At 50.0% G+C, this 20,491-nt stretch overlaps 1 protein-coding gene across 2 annotated transcripts in view; it reads right to left on the bottom strand.

Moving 5' to 3' along the window:
• Positions 1–19,542, bottom strand: part of LINGO3 (leucine rich repeat and Ig domain containing 3) — a 116,791-nt gene extending 97,249 nt beyond the window's left edge. For both annotated transcript variants that reach the window (XM_034755447.1, XM_034755448.1), the window contains exon 1: positions 19,086–19,542. The gene's annotated coding sequence lies outside the window, so the exon portion shown is untranslated. The remainder of the gene's footprint in view (positions 1–19,085) is intronic.
• Between the last annotated feature and the right edge of the window lie 949 nt (positions 19,543–20,491).

Here is a 20,491-nt window from a genome sequence, read left to right as displayed (position 1 = left end):
TGGCCAATAAGAAAACATCAAGGCACATCTTAGGTTTCATTTCTCTGCAAAGGGTCAACATGGTTTCCAGCCAGCCCCTGGCATTGCAGGCTACGTAAATCTTCTGTGACTGCTGTTCTGGGAGCCCAGATCTTTGCTCCTGTTTGGTGAAGGCTTGTCTGCGTTTGACACCCTGGGCTGTGACCTCCCTTTATTCGTCTTATGCTGCATTGAATCAATTCAGATCTTATTTGAGTCAACAGCTTGGTTTAACTCTGCTTCTTCCTACAGGAAGCTTTTCTTCCAATTCAGTTTATGTTACAATTCTACTGGGCTGCCCCGGGGCTCTATTTTACATCAGCGCTTGGTCTAATTATAGGTTTCCATTGAGGACGAGTATTTGGCCTGGCAGTTTGCAGTCTATTAATCACGGCACTAAAATTATTTTAGTCTATGAATTTGCTTCTTTGTCTGGCCAGTTTTGATGCTGCCAAGTAGATTTTGCTTTGCTCAGCTGCAGCGTTTAATCTGTAGGCTGAAAATAATATGATAACAAATCCACGGCCATCCTCAGAGTGTCACGGTTGTCACTATGCTATGGCCGCTCAGAGCTTCGTGGCGACAGTGGGAATAGAACCCATGTTCTCATGATCCCAAAGCACAAGCCTCTGCCACTTAACTGAAGGAGAGACTGCCTTAACTATGGCACAGCTGAGCAGTTCTGAATCCATCCATATGTGTGTGTGTGTGTCTCTCTCTCTCTCTCTCTCAGCAAGAAGCTTTAAAGGTTGTGATGGGAAACACCAATAGCAAAGCAACCCAACAGGAAGCGGTAACGTGTCCGCTGACACCCATGCCCAAGCGGAGATGTTTTGAAGAGACCCGGTGGCCAACTGGTGAACGACACAGTCTTGGCGACAGTCCATTTTCAAGGTTAAAGTTTGAAGGCATGCCCTGATTCACTTCTTCCTCTCTTATAACTTTTGTATTGAGTGCAATATATAGGGCTTGCAAAAATGATACCATATTGACAGCCGAGGAACTGAAGATCTCCGTTCCCTAGAAGAGAGGCACCAGCAACCCGAGCTTCTGGCTGTCCTGTGGAGATTTACAAACCAACCTCCCTCATTGACAGTGCAGTAGGGTTTTCTTTTGTTTCAAATTGGCTACCTGGTTACGAGGAACTGTACTGAGGCCCTCACCTTACCGCACGTTGGCCACCAAAAAGTCATCAGTGGGGAACAATTTTGGGGCATCCTGCACTGGATTTGAACCACTGGCCTAGAGCTGAAAGGTTCCAGTCCCCAACGTAAATCCCCAGAGACACCGATAAAGTAGGTCCAATGGACAATCTCTGGGTACAAGCATATTTAACACAAGAGACGGCTTTTAAAACACAAGAGACTTCCTCTTATCTACCAGTGCTTCCCCTCGGGAGTACAGCTGGGGGCCATTTTTCAGAAGGACCTCTTTCCCCCTCCCCCAGCATACAGAAAAAAAAATGCAGCATCAAATTCGCCAGATGGTTTCGGTCGAAACCACTCCCCGCCCCCCAAAAATCTAACCTTTAGTTATTTTTTTTTAAAATGAAACATTTCAGTCCCAAATGAGCTTTCGTTGCAAATTTGAGTTCAGTTGTATTTGCAAAGAGGTGAAACACTCAAAACCAAAATGAAATGTTTCGTTTGACAGAACCGTTTAATTAAAAAAAAAAACAAAACCACCAAATAGATAAATAAATAACCAACAAAACTTTTTCAGCTCAGCCAGCAAACTGAAAAATCTGTTATTTAAACAGCTCTACCCAGGAGGCAAGAGCTGGGATGAGACAAGAACTGTGCTCCAGTGATAGACCTTTGGGCTCCAGTGCACCCATGGGGGAAATGAACTGGAGTTCTCTGATAACTGCACTGTCCCCAGGGCAGGACAAAGGCCCTCCAGGGAGAACATTCTGCCCCCCCGAGTCTTAAATCTAGGGACTATTAGAGTGACCATCTCTGCTGACCTCAACTGTGGCAGTGATACACGGTCCGAGACTGCTCAGGCCATAAAGGGCTTTATAGACCAATGTCACCAAGACAGCGCAGTTATCTGAAACTGGTGTAAAGGGAGCCCTGCGTCTCAGAGCACCCAGGGGTAGCTTCTGAGTAGCTTTCTACAGAGCCCCAGGCAGGATTCATAAAGGCTTGAGCTACTGCACAGAGCCCGATTGGAAAGGGAGGTTACAATCTACTTACTAGAGTAGTGAGCTGGCAGGGAATCCTGGGAGACACTTGCTAAAATTCTTCTTCCAAGCTGGAAAGAACATTGGGGTGATTCCCTGTGTCTGATGGAGTCTTTGCTTCTCTGGATTCTGCTGATCCACCCCTAACTTATCCCAAGGCCGTTGGATAATTCTTCGGAAGAGCCCTTTTCTCTAACCTGTGATGCAAGTTGGTCCGTTCCAAACGCCAGGTATCTCCAAAACAATCCCCAGAGGCAGCTACCCCCCTCCAATAGCTCCAAGCCCCACTTCAAATAGCAACACGTGGAATCCTGTGCTATCAATATGTTCCTCAAAAGAGAGCCCACGAACAAAGCAGAGACGTTCCTAGTGCGTGAACCTTGGTCTGGGCTTCTGGTCGGAACCCAGGGCCAGGCTGTGATTTGCTAAGTTCAAACCAGCACAATACAAAGAGAAGAGCAAAGTCTCTGCCCATTGGCTCATTCATACTAAACATGAATGTGGATGTCCTACACGGACTGGAGTTAGCGGTGCACTTTGTTAAACCTCCCTGGGGCTAGGGGCAAGCTGTGCTGCCGGACTTGTTGCCTTTCAGCGGAGATGTAAGCCCCCGATCTGAGATTGTTAGAGATCCGAAGGGACGTCACCCCCAGGTGGCTGTCGTTGACTTCAGTGTCCTTGCCAAATTCCCAGTACTAGCAATTACATCACTCCCCCTAAATCATCAACCCGTCCCAACAATTTTAATTTGATACCATTTTCTTCTCTATTTCCTGTCCTCCGTGCACCAAAATCCCACCAAAGCAGGATGTTTTGGGGGGTTACAGAACCATTAGAAATGTTGCCAGACCCATCGCGGGTACTGAGCGCCGCTTTCATTAGCTGTTAAACACGTGTGACATTTCACCGGAGAGGGAGATGCATTTTGGTGGCAGGGAGGCGCTGTCTGGGTACATACACATAGGAGTGCCTAGAGCATTTTAACATCCTTCAGCAGGAAAGGTATGTCTACATGGGAGATAGTCATAGGAAAATGTTTTCCTATTATAATATTTTATTTCTTCCTTCGTTCCAATTATTTCCTCTAGACCAGGGGTTCTCAAACTTCACTGCACCGCGACTTCCTCCTGACAATAAAAATTACTCCACGACCCCAGGAGGGGGGATCGAAGCCGGAGCCCGCCCAAGCCCCACTGCCCAGGGCAGGAGAGGAGGTCTGTAACCTGAATCCCAACATGCAGGGTGGAAACCCTCAGGCTTCGGTCTCGGGTGGTGCAGCTCGGGTTTTGGCTTCGGCCCTGGGACACAGCAAGTCTAAGCCAGCCCTGGTGACCCCATTTAAACGGGGTCACGATCCACTTTGGGGTCCCAATCCACAGTTTGAGAACCACTGCGCTAGACCCCTTTCTAGCCATCTCCTCTAGGAATGAAGGCTGGCAGAAAGAGTGCATTTGTAATAATAATGATAAAAAGACCCTAACGTTTCAAGCAAACTTTATATATATTAATATATATATATATAAAGAGAGAGAGAGAGAGCGCGCGCGAACAGTGGTCTATTAAAAATAATCCATCATAGAACTGCATATAAAAATTGACATTTAACTGACTTATTACACTCCAACCCACTAGCTACATTAGGCAAAACACTCCACCACAGCTGAACGCAGCCTTGCAATGACTGCAGCGAAGGCCGGCAGACAGAGGATAACAAGACAGACACTTCTCAGAGCAGAACATGGAGGTGGCTTGGAAGTGATCTGCTGCCTCTGAACTTGCTGGCAAATTGGCTGTGGCTTTTAAGTTCAAGTGGGCCAGAGGGAAAAGCAAACAGCTTTGGGCCAGCATGAAAAGTAGGTTTTCATTATTGCTCTCTCTCGATTCATCTCTCAGCTCTCTGGCTTGTGTCACCCAGGGGGCTCTTTCGCTCATCTTTGCTGATTCCTCACGTACCCCTCCTCTTGAATTTTTCATGCTCACCACAGTGCAGAGTTTGCTGGCAGCCGCTGGATGAAACACCAGCAAATTGCATGGAAGAGCACAGAGGCAGAAGACACTGCCGGGCTCACTGAAGACCATTCCCATTTAGAGAGAAGCCAAAATCCAGGAAGAAACCTACGCTAATGAACACAAATACAAAAGAGGAGGATCACCCAGCAGTGTTAATGAAGCCACTGCATGCTCCAACCAGCTCTCAAAGATATACTCCCTCTGGGTGCCCAATTGTGTATCCGGATGTGCCACCTTGGTAGCGGAGTTCCCTAAGTTTTTTGCATTTTTATTTCCATGCTTCTCATTAGTAAGCGGAGCAGATCAGCTCTCTGACAGCACCCGAAAGGGGCGATGAGGAATACCACATGGAATGGGAATTTAAGAAGGCAGATTGTCATTTGAAATGACAGGCTGATCCTCTGAACAGGAACGGATCTGTATACCAAAATGGCAACTTTGCCACAACCACGTTTGTGTAAATCTGATGGAAAAAGCAACAAAAGGATGCTTAAAATGGCCCTGACACGTAGCAGCATCATTTACAGGTACTATCTCTATTCCCCCCTCCTTCCCCTACTTTTACTCACTTTGCTTCCTGCACCCAGAACAATGAATTTCTTAATGATGCTCCAAGTTGGTATTCAGCCAAATGCTGGGATCGTTACCCCTACGTTTGCAAAAAGCACCATGGGATCATTAACAGCTGCGAGTGGAAGGCCCTGGCTTTAGGCCTCCTCTGAAAGAAAAACCACACGCAGCAGCACAACAGTGGCCCAGGGCCATGCACGGAATTTCCGGGCTTCTGGGGAGTCCTGGAGAGAAGGAAGAATCCGGATCCCTTTGCAGACGGCATTGCTGCTGCGCTAGGAGCTGTACACCGAGTTCCGGGTCCACGGCTAGGACTCAGAGGCACTGCAGTGGTACCAGTAATAGTTGGAGTACTATTTTCCTCTCTCTGAAGAAGGGCCGGGGGTCAGGGGTGAAAGCGTGGGCTTCGTTGTGACGAAGTGTCGCTGCCATGTCAACACTGGATGGTCTAGTGGATTCTTTAACCTTGACTCTTCCACTGACTTCCCTTGTGCAAGTCACAGTCTGTGCCTCAGTTTCCCCTCTGTACAATGGGGACAACAACAATCGTTACCTATCCTGAGGGATTGGAAGGATTGGTTTGTTTTTGAGCATCACAGTGTGTAAGGGCTTGATCCTGCACGGTGCTGAGTGCTCAGGCCCCAAGCTGGCCAAGCATTTCAGCACCGGGGTAGCTTTACCCATGTACGTCGCACGACTGAATCAATGGGGCTCCTCACCTACTTAATGCGAATCGTGGGCTTAAGCACTTTGCAGGATCAAGACAGGTTTGTTCTGCCCCTTCCTGGATCGGCACCTAAGAGTCTAATATTATTTCTAGTCAGGCTGTCAATTAATCGCCGTTAACTCATGCGATTAACTCAAAAAAAATTAACCGTGATAAAAAACATTAATCGCAGTTTGAAGGGAACACCAATTGAAATGTATTAAATATTTTGGATGTTTTTCTACATTTTCAATATTGGTTTCAATTACAACACAGGATACAAAGTGCACGGTGCTTACTTTATATTATTTTTGATTACAAATATATCTACACACTGTAAAAATGTTAAACAAAAGAAATAGTATTTTTCAATTCACCTCATACAAGTACTGTAGTGCAATCACTTTACCGTGAAAGTGTAACTTACAAATGCAGATTTTGTTTTGGTTACATAACTGCACTCAAAAACAAAGCAGCGTAAAACTTTAGAGCCTACAAGTCCACTCAGTCCTACTTCTTATTCTGCCAATTGCTCAGACAAACAAGTTTCTTTACATTTGCAGGAGATAATGCTGCTCATTTCTTATTTACAGTGACACCTGAAAGTGAGAACAGGCGTTCGCATGGCACTTTTGTAGCAAGCGTTGCAAGGTCTTTACATGCCAGATATGCTAAACATTCGTATGTCTCTTCATGCTTTGGCCACCATTCCAGAGGACATGCTTCCACACTGATGATGCTCATAAAAAAATAATGTGTCAATTAAATTTGTGACTGAACTCCTTGGGGGAAGAACTGTACGTCTCCTGCTCTGTTTTCCCCGCATTCTGCATATATTTCATGTGATAGCAGTCTCGGATGATGACCCAGCACATGTTCGTTTTAAGAACACTTTTTCACAGCAGATTTGACAAAATGCAAAGAAGATACCAATGTGAGATTTCTAAAGATAGCTACAGCACTCAACCCAAGTTTTAAGAATCTGAAGTGCCATCCAAAATCTGAGAGGGATGAGGTGTGGCGCATGCTTTCAGAAGTCTTAAAGAGCAACACTTTGATGCGGAAACTACAGAACCCAAACCACCAAAAAAGAAAATCAACCTTCTGCTGGTGGCATCTGACTCAGATGATGAAAATGCGTCAGTCAACACTGCTTTGGGATCTGTATCAAGCAGAACCTGTCATCAGCATGGACATATGTCCTTTGGAATGGTGGTTGAAGCATGAAGGGACATATGAATCTTTAGCACATCCGGCACGTAAATATCTTGCAAGGCCAGCTACAACAGTGCCATGCGAACACCTGTTCTCACTTTCAGGTGACATTGTAAACAAGAAGCAGGCAGCATCATCTCCTGCAGATTGTAACCAACCTTGTCTGTCTGAGGGATTGGCTGACCAAGACGTAGGACTGAGTGGACTTGTAGGCTCTAAAGTTTTACATTGTTTTATTTTTGAATGCAGGTTTTTTGGTACATAATTCTACATTTGTAAGTTCAACTTTCATGGTAAAGAGATTGCACTGAAGTACTTGTATGAGGTGAATTGAATAATATATATATATATATTACAGTGCAAATATTTGTAATCAAAAATAAATATTATGTGAGCACTGTACACTTTGTATTCTGTGTGGTAATTGAAATGAATATATTTGAAAATGTAGTAAACATCAAAAATATTTAAAATAAATGGTATTCTATTGTTAACAGCGCGCTTAATCACGCAATTAATTTTTTTCATCGCTTGACAGCCCTAATTTCAAGTTTTCTTTACTTGCAGAACAAAACCTGATGCTTCAGGTTAAAATTCTCTCTCATTAACTCACTGTCGCTTACTAAAAATCATGACTTTGGACAGCTTGATACAGAAATCTGTCTTAGCTCTTACTAAGATTGGTTTCCCCCCACGGCCTATGGAGACGGCCATGGGGTATGGATGACGGCTGACTCACCGGGGAGCTCCAGGGTTAAAAGTGTGATTTGCTACAGCTGGAGCTAACGCGCCCAGGCACGGCAGTCTGGGGCTGTTACAGACTCATATCCTCTGCGAATCGGCACAGAACGGGACCTGTAACACTCACTCAGCCAGTCATATGTGCACACTGGTTGTTAAGGTCGGCATGTCTTAGTTCTTAATATTTGTTTAGTCAAGACAGTATATTATTGTAGGGTTGCTCCTGGAGGATGGGGACCCTCACGACGGTTTTGTCATTGAAGAGCTTCTCAGAAGAGCCGTATCTGCCAGTTTGCGATCAGCAGGTTGTTACTGAGGGTTGGAATGCACACGGGGGCTTTGTTATCGTAGGGTTGCTCCCAAGTGCCGGACAAGTGGCATTAATTATAAAGGAGCACTGAAGTATTTGGTTCTTTTAAGCCTTGCCCAGGGTTAGCAAGAAGATAGAAGCCAAAGCAAGAACAGGTTTACTCTGCGCCCTGGCTGCGTCCCCTTTCAGACCAGGCAGCTGATGTGAGCGAACAGGCAGCAGTGGGCAGTCAAAGCCAATCTGGCGTCATTAACACAAAGTAGGCCGAGACTGAGAAGAACCATCTGGAAATCTCACTGCTTAGAGGTTTTGCCTTCTGTGGATACCCAAGAGACCCAACCCAGAGAGAACCTTCCCCTGTGACTTTCCCGCCCATTCCAAGGCAGAGAGAGACGCAGCAGGCGATAAAAGGCCAGAGGGGCATAGTTTGGCCACGGGTTCCCTTCGTTCTAGCTGAGGAAGAGGAGGCATTGCAGAACCTGCATGTCACATTGGGCCCGGAGCCACACAGTAAGTCAGTGGCACACCCAGGAGCGAAACCCAGGCATCCTGCGCTAACCTCTAGACCACAGTCTCTGCCGTCGCCCTATACCTGAAATCTACAATAGCTAAACATCCCTTGCAGGCCCCAATCCATGAGAAAGTTGCCCATCATTTGTTCGGCGGGGGGGGGGGGGGGGGAGGGAAAAGTCAGGGCATTGATGGCTCCTGGGATTGGGAACCAAATAAGGACCCTCTCCTAGGCCTTAGGAGTATCCTGAAATGGGTACAAGCCGGTCTGCATTCAGTGGCCTTTAGAAATGAGCTGGGAACTTTAGTTCAGTTCCCAGTCACCTGGGGCCAGGACTCTCCTGGGCAGCCTCTGGTGTGTGGTCCATGGAGAGCTGCCCCCGCACTGGCCCTTAGAAATGGCCCCTGTGAGACAGGACTGCCAGGGCGGTCCCTGTTCTGGGCATAGAAAGAGGACTTCACTCTCCAGGGCCGGTTGCCAATCTGGCCCCGCTCGCCAGCCACGAATAAAGACACGTATTGCAGCGATAGCCACGGCCAATTTAGGATGCCACAGCTGCCACTCAGCTCCGCTTGGAACTGAATGGCCAGGCAGCAGCAGAACTGCGGTAACACACAGGGGCCTGGCCACTTGAGCCCAAGGAGGATCTTTGCTGGTGCCGACAGTACAGGGCCTATGATACGCAGCGGAGCGGTTCCGATTCCACCCAGCAGAGGGCAAGGGTGGCACATACCCAGCATTCCATTCAGGACTCGAGCCTATGGTCTTAAATTAACAAAAGTAACCCAGAGCCCCACACCTGCTGAGAGTGCAGTATCAGCTGCCTGTGAGGGGCCACTGGAAACATCTCTCCCAGAGAAGGGCTGAGGTCTGAGCAAGCAGTGGGGGACGGCTGCACTGCGGGTGCAGGGCAGCGCTGCAGTGGGGGACGGCTGCCCTGCAGGCGCAGGGTTTGATTGCAACTCACGCAGACTTACCCCAAGCTAGCTTTAATCTGGCTAATGCAGGCGCTGGAACAGTGACGCCGTGGGCAGCACAGGAGTTAGTGTGGAGCAGTCACCTGAAGAATTATCCAGAGCTCCAGGTGGGCTTGTCCAGCCCCTTCTGCAGAGGCTTCGCTGCTCTGGTACCGATCTAGCTAGACGGGGATGGCTAAACGGGCTGCAATCGTAGTGTAGACATACCCTGCATCTGTCGTGGTGGTGAACACTCATTCCAACCAGAGGAGCTGTACGGCTTTGGGCAGCTAAAAATCAAGGCGGGGACAGGGCAGGGGGCTCAATCACTCATTGGCTGCCGTGCAGCCAGAGTGGTAGGTGCTGGACTTTCAACTGGGGAGCTCAGCCTGCGCTGGGCACGAGTAGGGTGACCACATGTCCCGATTTTATATGGACAGTCCCGATTTTTGGGGATTTTTCTTATATAGGCTCCTATTACCCCCTGCCCCTGTCCCGATTTTTCACACTTTCACATGTACGAGGCTGTCGTAGCCCACCCAGAAGTGCAACTCCACTAGATCCCCGGAACCTCTCCTGGGGGGCTGATCACATTTTCCTTGGCGACTTAGAACACACAGACACATCCACGTGCTGCAGAAACAAACAATCGCTAACTAGAGCCAATGCACAATGAGACAGGACGAGAACCCGGGCCTTTCCATTCCAAAGACACAAGCCTCCACTGCCACCTTTGCCAAAGGAGATCACTCAGTGTGCAACAGTAATAGGTCTCTGATGCGGTCTATCAGACAGCCACGAGTAGACAATAGCACACCCTGGCAGACACACAGGGCTTTGCTGCAACTGCGCCCCTAGCCACTGACCTCGCTTATGTCTAACATGCAGCCTCCTAAACGGGTGTGTTCTGGTGCACTTGCAATCCTTGCAGAAGCATTTCCTTTGTCTCTAAAGGTGACCTGTACCGAAACACTTTACAAATAGCCTCCCACAAAACTCAACCGATAAAGCCCCGAAGTCAAATCAGTGCTCCTAACACAGCCAGCCCGAGCCAGTGTTGTCACCTTTTCAAGATCTCTCGTAGGTTTATTGCTGTCCTTTGTCTTTTTTCAAATCTCCACTTTAAACATGTCTCTCCCTCGCCTACTTGTTTTGCTATCCCTCTGCCGCTTGCTCCACTACCCTTTCTTCACCACACAATGTCTTTGCACCTTGGCTGTCTGTAATTAATTAGCAGTAATATGTTGCACTTCAGTAGCTCTTTTCATGCAAGCATCTCAAAGTGCTTTACAAACGTTCATTCATTAGGACTCACGGCCCTCCTAGGACAGAGATAGAGAAGTATTATCCTCTCCCTATTAAAAAAGTAGCATCAGTGATTAATCAAGGGGCTGGTTGGTACAAGAGCAGTGGTAATGTGCGGGACTCACCCCTGCGGCGCCTCTTGCTGGTCGTCTCAGGAAATTAGCTCTTTTCCAGCCTGGGCACCCTCTGCAGGCTGGTGTCCTGCTTGTAGCTGGCCCCGTGTCCCTCCCAGACCCCCTTTCCCCTGGGGATCTGCCCCTCACAGAACCCCCACAGTCTCAGTGGGTCTCCCCTCTCTGGGAAACCCCCACCCTCTAATCCCCACCTTGCCTCAGTCTGGGCAACTGCCAGTCACCATCTAGCCCCCGCTCCCTGGGGCAGACTGCAGTGTGAAGGCCACTCATCATAGGCAAGGGGGTTCGGACCTGCTGCCTTCCTCTGCCTCCCCGTACCTCTATGGGCCTTGGAGCAGGCCCTGTAGCCTGGGGAGTTGCCAGCCTGGAGCTCCCCTGCTCCTCTGGCCTTTCCCCAGCCCTGCTTCACTCCCAGTGCCCTTTCTGCAGGCAGCCAGGCCCTGCTCTCTCCCAGCCTGGAGAGAGACTTCTCCTAGGCCTCTGGCTCCCAGCCTTTTTATACAGGCCAGCTGTAGCCTGATTGGGGCATGGCCCAGCTGTGGCAGCTTCCCCAAGCAGCCCAGCTTAGCAGCTCTCAGCCACCACCTTCTCCCAGGGCTGACTTTAATCCTTTTCCCACTGGAGTGGGGGGGCCGCCCCACTACAGGCAGTGATTGGAGAAGCACAAAAAGGCAGGTAGAGTGACTAGCCAACTGGACAAGAATATGTATGACACCACAAAGCAAGAACTATTACATCCATTGTACAGGCAGGGAAACTGAGGCACATAGTGAAGTGACTTGGCCCAGGTCACACAGTGAATAAATGGCAGAGCTGGAACCAAGGCTATTTCCCTGCTCAGTCACAACGCTCCTCTTTTTTAACTCTGTAAAGAGATTTGGGATACAGGCCGATAGCAGATGCTACAGAAAATTCAAATCACCAGGACAGCATCAGGTCCTTGATAGGTACATATGGAAAAATCACTGCAAATATTAAAGAATCCAGTTCAAGACGTCGGCGCAGATATTCAAAGTCCTCCATAGGACTGGCCCTCGATAGGTGAGAGACCACTTTCCTCTCACGCTACAGCCTCTCACGGCAGCTGTGATCCAGCAGAACGACACCATCAACTACTCGCAAATTTTACGAGACAGAACTTGCTTAGCGACTGGACCAAGACGGTCACGGGGGACCATGAGAGAGCACAAACATCACCCAGCTCAATCCAAAGGCTACACCACACACACTACTATCGACGCCGCCAACTGCGAAGAGTTGTCGAGAGACAGACACAAGTTTCAGACAATTGAAATAGCAAGGAGGGTGCTCAGTGACAACAGTGAGGGTGGGCACGATATAAAAACCCAAACAGATCGGAAGTCAGTGGCGGTACAACTCATCACTGCACCGATATTCCAGACTGTTCCCAATGGTCTGTTCATTTCGCCCAGTATTCCCCTGCATCAAAAAAAGAGACTTCCTGAAATAGACAAGTGTCTCAGCACACCGCTCTGAGCAATGAGACAGGCTCAGAGAACACGCCACAAACTCCCAGAGACAGATTGGGGAGTGCTGGATTGAGCAGGAGTTATTCACAGGCCAAGGAAAAATAGATTAGAAGAGGCCATATTGATTGCACAGAAGGACAAGGCCATCTGGATGTATTTGCACTCGGTATTTAAAGCCTGGAAATCGATCCTATTGAAATCAGCTTCCAAATTAAATGTTTAATTCAGGCCTGTAACATGGCTTAGAGGGGGACTGCAGTGATTAGTTATAGGGCCTCAGAGCAATAGATACATCACTAATAAAGCCAGACATTTCCAAGCAAACTTTAAAAATGCCTATTCCGGTTTCAGTATCTCCAGAAGCTTAACATAAGAACGGCCAGACTGGGTCAAACCAATGGTCCATCTAGCCCAGTATCTTGTGTTCCGACCGCGGACAATGCCAAATATTTCAGAGGGAATGAACAGAACATGGCAATCTTGAGTGATCCATCGCCTGTCATCTACTCCCAGCTTCTGGCCATCAGAGGTTTAGGGACACCCTGGGATTGCATCCCTAAACATCATGGCCAATAGCCATTGATGGACCCAACCTCCATGAACTTATCCAATTCTTTTTTTTGAACCCAGTTATACGTTTGGCCTTCACTCTGGCAAGGAGTTCCACAGGTTGACTGTGTTAAGTATATTCGTTTGAAGCCTGCTGCCTATTAATATCAGTGGATGACCCCTGGTTCTTGTGTTATGTGAAGGGGTAAATAATACTTCCCTAGTCATTTTCTCCACATAATTCGTGATATTATAGACCTCTCTCATATCCCCCCTTAGTGGTCTCTTTTCTAAACTGAACAGTCCCAGTCTTTTTAATCTCTCCTCATTCGAAAGCTGTTCTATCCCCCTACACTTTTGCTGTCCTTCTCTGAACCTTTTCCAATTCTAATATTTCCTTTTTGAGATGGGGCAACCAGAACTGCACACAGTATTCAAGGCACCATGGATTTGTAGAGTGGCATTACGGTATTTTCTGGCTTATGAGCTATCCCTTTCCTAATGGCTCCTAACGTTCTGTTTGCTTTTTTGACTGCTGCTACGCACTGAGCAGATATTTTCAAAGAACCATCTACGATGACTCCACGATCTCTTTCTTGAGTGGTAACAGGATAACGGAGAACATTGCTAGTGCTTTACCCAGCGAAAACTGGTAGGGGGTCTGACTGGACTCTGTGGCCTGGTCTGCATTGGCGGGGGGGAAATCGACCTAAGATACGCAACTTCAGCTACGAGAATAGCATAGCTGAAGTCGACGTACCTTAGTTCGACTTTCCTTGCGATGGGGTCGATTGCCACAGCTCCCTCATCGACTTTGCTTCTGCCTCTCGCCGAGCTGGAGTACAGTAGTTGACGGGAGAGCGATCGGGGATCGATTTATCGTGTCTACATTAGACATGATAAATCGATCCCCAATAGATAGATCACTACCCGCCGATCTGACGGGTAGTGTAGACGTACCCTGTGACTGGGAAGTAAAGACCTGCCACGACTGGTTCCCAAGAACCTCTTGAGAGATGCTGGGCACTCCCGCTAAGAGCTCGGCACACCTTGTGGGATGCGTAAGGTTGCGGGAAGCTCAGCCCACCCATTGGAAAGCATGGGAAAGGCCCACAGACTTTCCAACCCATAGCACAGCAAATTCTTGTCGTAATTTGGAGGCTGAGTAAATTCTGCTCTCAGCTATACTGGAGCCAGCTGAGTTGCACCAGCGTTAATGGGAGAAGATTTTTGGCTCATTGAACTTAATTTACTCATTGCTGCAATCCCAAGCGTTCCAAAACCATGAATCATCCCCTAAAAAAATTATGGGGTTGGCTTAAAATCTTATTCTTCTTTTTTTTTAAAGAAATAATAAATTTGGGGCCCTTTTTATTTGTCGTCTGGTTTTTGAGCCTGCTGGGCCCGCTCCTGGCCCAGGTTTCAAGCTTTTCTCTGCAACCGCCATGGCTGCAGATTAACGAGTGATTCTCCTGCAGTCTTACGGGGCCTTAAATAGACATCAAACATCCTGAGATTTGCAATAAGAACACAATTGTTAGCCACACGTGAAAAATTCCCTGCATTCCAGCCAACCCCTGACTCTTTGGTGCAGCTTGGATCTAAAATTCATCTCTCTGTGCCATCTCTTTTCCAGTGCTGTTTCTCTCCCCCATCCCACTCTGCTGAGGTCTTAATGAGCACCATAGAAATGTCTATGAATACCTAAATTAGATTAAATTAAACCAAATCAATCAACAGGCTGTCAAACTGGCAGCTTCCTATCGGATTTTTAATTATCCTTATACAATCGTATTGAAGGACACGGTCCACATTTCTTGTATTGAATTAACTCTTTTGCATATCTACATGTAGTCATCAGACTTGCTTTTGTATCACACTGCTGTCTGCATGATAGCCCACAATAGCTTGGCCTTTTAGAGTTAATAAAAATAAAGTCATACTTAGCATGATCTCTTTGTTATGTTTGTACAGCACCTAGCACAGTGGGGAGGCAGCTGCTAGGCTCCCCCACAATTCAAATAATCAATCATCATTACCCTCATTTTATGCAGGGGTAACTGAAGCACAGAGAGGTTATGTAACTGGCCCAAGGTGATAAAGGAAAGGTAGTGTCAGACACAGGAATAGACCCCAAGAATTCTACCTCCTAGCCCTGTGCTTTGCCCACTGGGCCAGAATGCACGAAATGTGCGATCACAAAATGTCCCAGTAAGTCACAACTGAAAAAGCAGTGGGGTCAAAGTAGCGTGCAGCTGGCTGGCTTCATTTTTAAGACCAATAGAAGCCGACATTTCAGCTTTAAAGATGAGCTAGTGTCTCATGGAAAAAAGATTTGTCTAGGGGCAGTTCTGTTTTCTGGGGTTGTTGTTTGGTATCTTTTTACTCCCTTTGACTTTTATGAATAGAAACATTCATAGGAAAACGGGATTTCCCTTTCTTAAGAGGTTATTCTCTTCTACTGCTTCTTTCTCCCAACTGAGAGGAGACAAGGGAGGACCAGAAATGGCTCCACTGATTCATTCACAAGGGAATTCCCAAACTGGACGAGATCAATGGGCCGGCCCATCCAGCAGCCCGTCTCTAACAAGTCAGAATTCCAGATAATCCAGAGGAGGGTTAAAACTCTCATACTCACAACAATGACCAATCCACAAAATTGTGAAGTGGATCCAAACTTTTCCAAAGCCCCAGGCTATCCAGATCGACCCACAATGCACCTAATCTTGCAATTCTGTGCTACGCTTTGGAGGAGACGTGTCAGTTTATCAATCAGAGCGCCCAGGAGGGTGGAGCTCAGATGGGAGCGTAGGCAAGCTACTGGGGAGACTCTACGCTGCTCTTGAGGTGAGGGCAGTTGGACTGTGGGGTTCCCACCACTCAAGAAAGAGGTGCCGGATAGGGCGCATGCACCCCAGGAGTGGGCCCGAGAGGCCAGGACTAGAGACAGTGCCTGGACGCTGCTCAGAGCCAGTTGGCTTAGAAGGGAAGATCCAAAGTTGACTATCCACGAGGGGAGACTGAGCCAGAACTGGAGTGGGGGGGGGGGAAACGGAGAGATTCGGTGACACGTTCCAGGTCACACGGGGAGTCTGCCAAGCCAGGAGCTGAGCCCATATTCTCCAAGCCCCAGTCCAGTGCCTGAGCCACAAGACCATCCCCCCTCCCACTTGTGCAGAACCCACCGCAGCAAACCCCACGCCACTGATACAAACAGAGGGAAACCACGTCCACTCCTTGCCGCTCGGGTGTCAGACCAGCACGCTGGGGAAACAGGGACTTGGGCAGTCATTCACCGCACCTCCCACCCCGTCCCTCAGTCCTGCTTTCTTAAGGCTTTTTAACATGCCTTCGGCACTCCTTCTCAGTGAGCATCACCGCTGGATCCCAAAGGCAGAGGGGTCCTGCTCCGCACGAGGCAGGAATTGCCTGGAATTCCACAGGGAGCAATTTCCTGTCCTCTCTCTTCTCCCCAAAGCTTCCCCTCCCCCCAACATGCCCCAGGCCCAAAGAATGACCTTGGAAGCATAGGCCAAGTGTTCAGCGCAGAGGCTTGAAATAAAGCCACATAAGGTTCGGCCAACAGATGTGGACTCCCCCAGCGGAGGCATGACGAGATGGACCATGCGAGTTCCCCCTTTTCTGTGCTGCCCCATGACTAGAGACGGTGGCAGCCGGGCAAGGACCATGCTGTGGGTCATGGCTTGTAACAAGATCCTGGCAGGACGGCTCGGGAAACTGCCTGGCTGCAGATGGAGATGACAGGAGGCAGCATTCTCCCTGCTGGCCATACAACCCACTCCCTTCCCCCAGAGCCAGCCTGCTTAGAGTCCCATGTGGACTCAGCCAGACCTGAAGGAGGTCCCTCGGGGTCAGATCCCTCCACTCGCCCTGCCCCACAAGGAAAAAGCAACTCAGCCCCCAACTTCTCCTTCCCTGCCGGAGACCCAGATGAGAGTGGACTCCTGCTCCCCTCCCCACCATCGGCATGGTGTTCTTCAAACCTCCAGCCCCTTCTGCCCCGCCTCCAGTGTTTCAGGGAAAATCTTTCCACAACAGGAGGGCAGAGGCTGTTTCAAACTCGATTTGGTCTCGCAGGGCTAGGGACAGGCACCTCCCAGAGCCAGCGGGTTTACAAACCTTCAGGCTGCTTTTTTCCCCTCGGGGGGACGTCACCAAACTTTTAATCCAGCTGCTCCCCACAACAGAGTCCTTGTATTAAAAAACAACAACCCACAGACAAAAACCCAAGCACCAAAAACTCACCCAAAGCAGCCAACAAATGTGTGTGCTCTCGGCTAGACCTAGAATGCACCTGAACTAGGCTGGCAGAGATGGGTTTCATAGGCTGGCAGTGTACGTGTGGCCATGTCTCCCGCTGGTGGCTGGCTCCAGCAACTACAACAGCCAGCTATGTCAAAGCAAAGGAGCTGTTTATTTAGCTCGAGGGGTAAGGGATTTTTGGTGCAGCAGGTCTCATTGTGGCGTATGTGACCACAGTGCTGTACATGGTTACCCTGTTGTCTGCAGTCATTTATCCAGTCCTGTTTCTCTTTCTCTCCTCCCTTTTGTTCAGCGTCTGTCTGTCTCTCACCCTATATTGGATTTTCACTCTCTGCTTCTTTCCTCTTCCTCTAGGGCAGGGGTCGGCAACCTTTCAGAAGCGGGGTGCCGAGTCTTCATTTATTCACTCTGATTTAAGGTTTCGCGGGCCAGTCATACATTTTAACGCTTTTAGAAGGTTTCTATAGGTCTATAATATAGAACTAAACTATTGTTGTATGTAAAGTAAATAAGGTTTTTAAAATGTTTAAGAAGCTTCATTTAAAATTCAATTAAAATGCAGAGCCCCCCGGACCGGCGGCCAGGACCCGGGCAGTGTGAGTGCCACTGAAAATCAGCTGGCGTGCCGCCTTCGGCACGCGTGCCATAGGTTGCCTACCCCTGCTCCAGGAGCTCCGCTTCTCACAGCCTCCCCCATGTGAAACACAATCCCACAACATTGATGTTGAAACTGAATCTAGGATATTTGAGTGGAAGCGTTCGCCTACCTTTAAAATAAAGGGGCTTTCTTTTTTCTTTTTTTTTCTTTTTTTTAAGAAAAGGAGGCGGACGGGAGCAGACAGACTCTGGAGGGCAGGGAATTGGAAAGAGTTCAGAAAAGAGATACAAGAATGATTCGTGGGCTGGAAAACATGCCTTATAGTGAAACACTTAAGCAGCTCGGTCAATGTAGGTTTACCCAAGAGAAGGTCAAGAGGGGACGTGAGGATGGTCTACAAGGACTCACATGGGGAAGAGATTTCTGGTAGCAGACTGCTCTTTAATCTAGCAGGAAAAGGCGTATGAGAGCTAAGGGTTGGAAGATGAAGCTAGACTACTTCAGGCTAGAAAGAAGGTGCAGATTTTGTTAGCAGCAGGGGGAATTAACGGCTAGAACCATTCTAGGAACATGGTGGATTCTCCGTCCCTGGAAGCCTTTAAAGCTAGCCTGGGGGGTCTTAAAAAAAACAAAAAAACCCTGCTACAGTTCAAAGAGAAGCTTTGGGATTGATGCAGAAGTTTGTCTGGCCTGTCCTGTGCAGGAGGTCAGATGTGATGACCCTAACGGTCCCTTCTGGCCTTAACATCGGAGACCAGCTCTCAGCTCACTTTCCATGCAAACGAGACTGGCTGAAGCCCTGGGGGATACACTCCAGAGCACACTCCTGTCCTGCCCCCACGGCAGGGGGCGAGTTGCACCCGGCTTAGAGCAGAGGAGGGGGCCTGGCGCGCCGTGCAGGGCAGAGAGGGCTCATTTCTGACCACAGCTCCCTGGGGTTTTAGAAGAGTGTGATGAGGCCCCTGCCCACAGTGCTGAAGGGGGTCCCCTGACAGCAGCGTCTGGGCGGGCAGGCGGGGGGCAGAGAGGGGAAGTGATGCTCAAGCAGAGGTTGGGCGGGGAGTTGGAGGAGCAGAAGCACAGAAGGAGCAGACCAGGGGCAGAGGACATGGGAGGTGGTGGGGAAAGAGCAGAGGAGAAACAGAAGAATAGGAGAGAGCAGGAGAGGAGGTGGTGGACAGAGGGGGGGGACGGACACCAGACCTGCTGCAATACCCAGCCATGCCCAGGTGGACACAGACCCCAAGGCACCGGCGGCTCCCTGGTCTCACCCCCACACACTGCCAGGGGGCAGCCGGGCTGTTCGGTTGTTTTAACCCCGTTTCCCCCCGGCCCGGGCAGCTGGCCCGGCTCGCCGAGAGCCCCCCAGACACCCACCGCCGGCGCTTGCCCTCAGGCCCGCATGCAGCGGGCAAGGCGAGCCCCGGGCAGAGCTCGCCATCCGCCAGGACCTGTAGGTCTCCTCCCCGCCCCCAGATCCGGGCAGGACCCCCCCGCACTCACCGCAGCGGCTCGCCCGGGCGGCCCATCCTGCTCGCCAGGGGAAGGGCTGGAGGCTGGGCTCGGCTGGAGCTCGCCGGGAGGAGAGACGCCCGGATCCCCGGGGACCGCTTTCCGCCAGCGCCCGGGGCCTCGGACTGCAGCCCCCGGGCTGTTCTCGGCTCCAGCCCCGGCCCAGGCGCGGCGGGAGGTTCCCGCGGCTCCCCCTGGTGCCCAGCCCCGGAGCCCGGCGAGCGCCGCCAGCCAGAACTTCTCCGCAGGTGTCAGGGCTCCTCGCCAAAGTCCCCAGCCGCTGCTGGGCGAGCGCGGAAAGGGGGCGGGCTGGCAGCGCGGTCCCCAGGCAGGGGGCTGGAGCATCCCCGCCCGTCCTCCAGCGGGGCCCGCTGTGGCTGGGAAAGCGGCAGAGACGGCTGATTATGGGTCCGTTCTCCAGCCGCTGCAGCAGGGCTGTTGGTCTGAGACATCAGGACACCCCAGCCAAGAGCTTTCCTCGGCTGCCGTGTGAAGCAAACCCAGGCTGGCAGACACCCAGGGCAACCGCTGGGATTAGCAAGGAGTAGGTTTGTCCTCTGTAGTGGCCTATTACCCCCAGGGGCATCTTTATTGGGGCTGGTTTAGACGGATTGCATAAGCGCCTTCTTTGTTCTCTACCTCTCAACACTCAGCACTGACATCTCACCTTTCAGGGAATGACCTCCAAGCACTTTGCTAACCTGCCTCAGGGTCATTACACCCGAGGAAAGGGAGGCATGCAGAGGTTAAGGGATTTGCCCAAGATAGTATGGTGGCTCAGTGGCAGAGCCAGGCAACCGCGCTCACCGCGGCTGACTGCCAAGCCAATGGCAGGTCTATTCAGCCACACTACCTCCTGCTCCAGCACCACTTCATAAGCATCTGCACTGGGGTGATGTCCCTCCACTCGCCCTGGACAATTGTGGATTCATTCGTCCATGTCTGTAAATCACCAACTCCAGAGATTAAAAAGACCAGTTAGACTGGCCAGCCCTGCTCCCTGCCGCCGCAGGATTGCGCCCACTGCATTGATCAGTGTTTGGGCCAGGCGAGTTTTCAATGTGCCAAGCCATGGGGCTTCCGCGAGATCTGGTGGGGGACATAAAGCGCTACATGAAATTGTTCGGCGGCATCGGTCCAAAGCATCGCAGCTTACGAGACCCCCTAGCGGTTAGCTTGCATTGTCTCGCTCTCAAAGGACAGGATCCGTGAAGCAGGCCTCAGCTGTCCCATTCCAGGTGGCGAGCTCCTGTCTGGGGATTGCTAAACTGAGAGGTGTCCCAATGCAGTTTGGATGGAGGTGCCTGTCTCTGAGAGAGGGGCAGGGCGTCACCCATGTCCGTTGTCCGCCTCTCCCATTGCCTGGTTTAGGTAGGGGGCTGCAGGGCCGGCTTTGG

The sequence above is a fragment of the Trachemys scripta genome, chromosome 22 (assembly GCF_013100865.1).
Source record: "Trachemys scripta elegans isolate TJP31775 chromosome 22, CAS_Tse_1.0, whole genome shotgun sequence".
In the NCBI taxonomy this organism is placed as follows: Eukaryota; Metazoa; Chordata; order Testudines; family Emydidae; genus Trachemys; species Trachemys scripta.
Note: the sequence above shows the minus strand (reverse complement) of the source record. Positions and strands in the feature narration are given on the sequence as shown.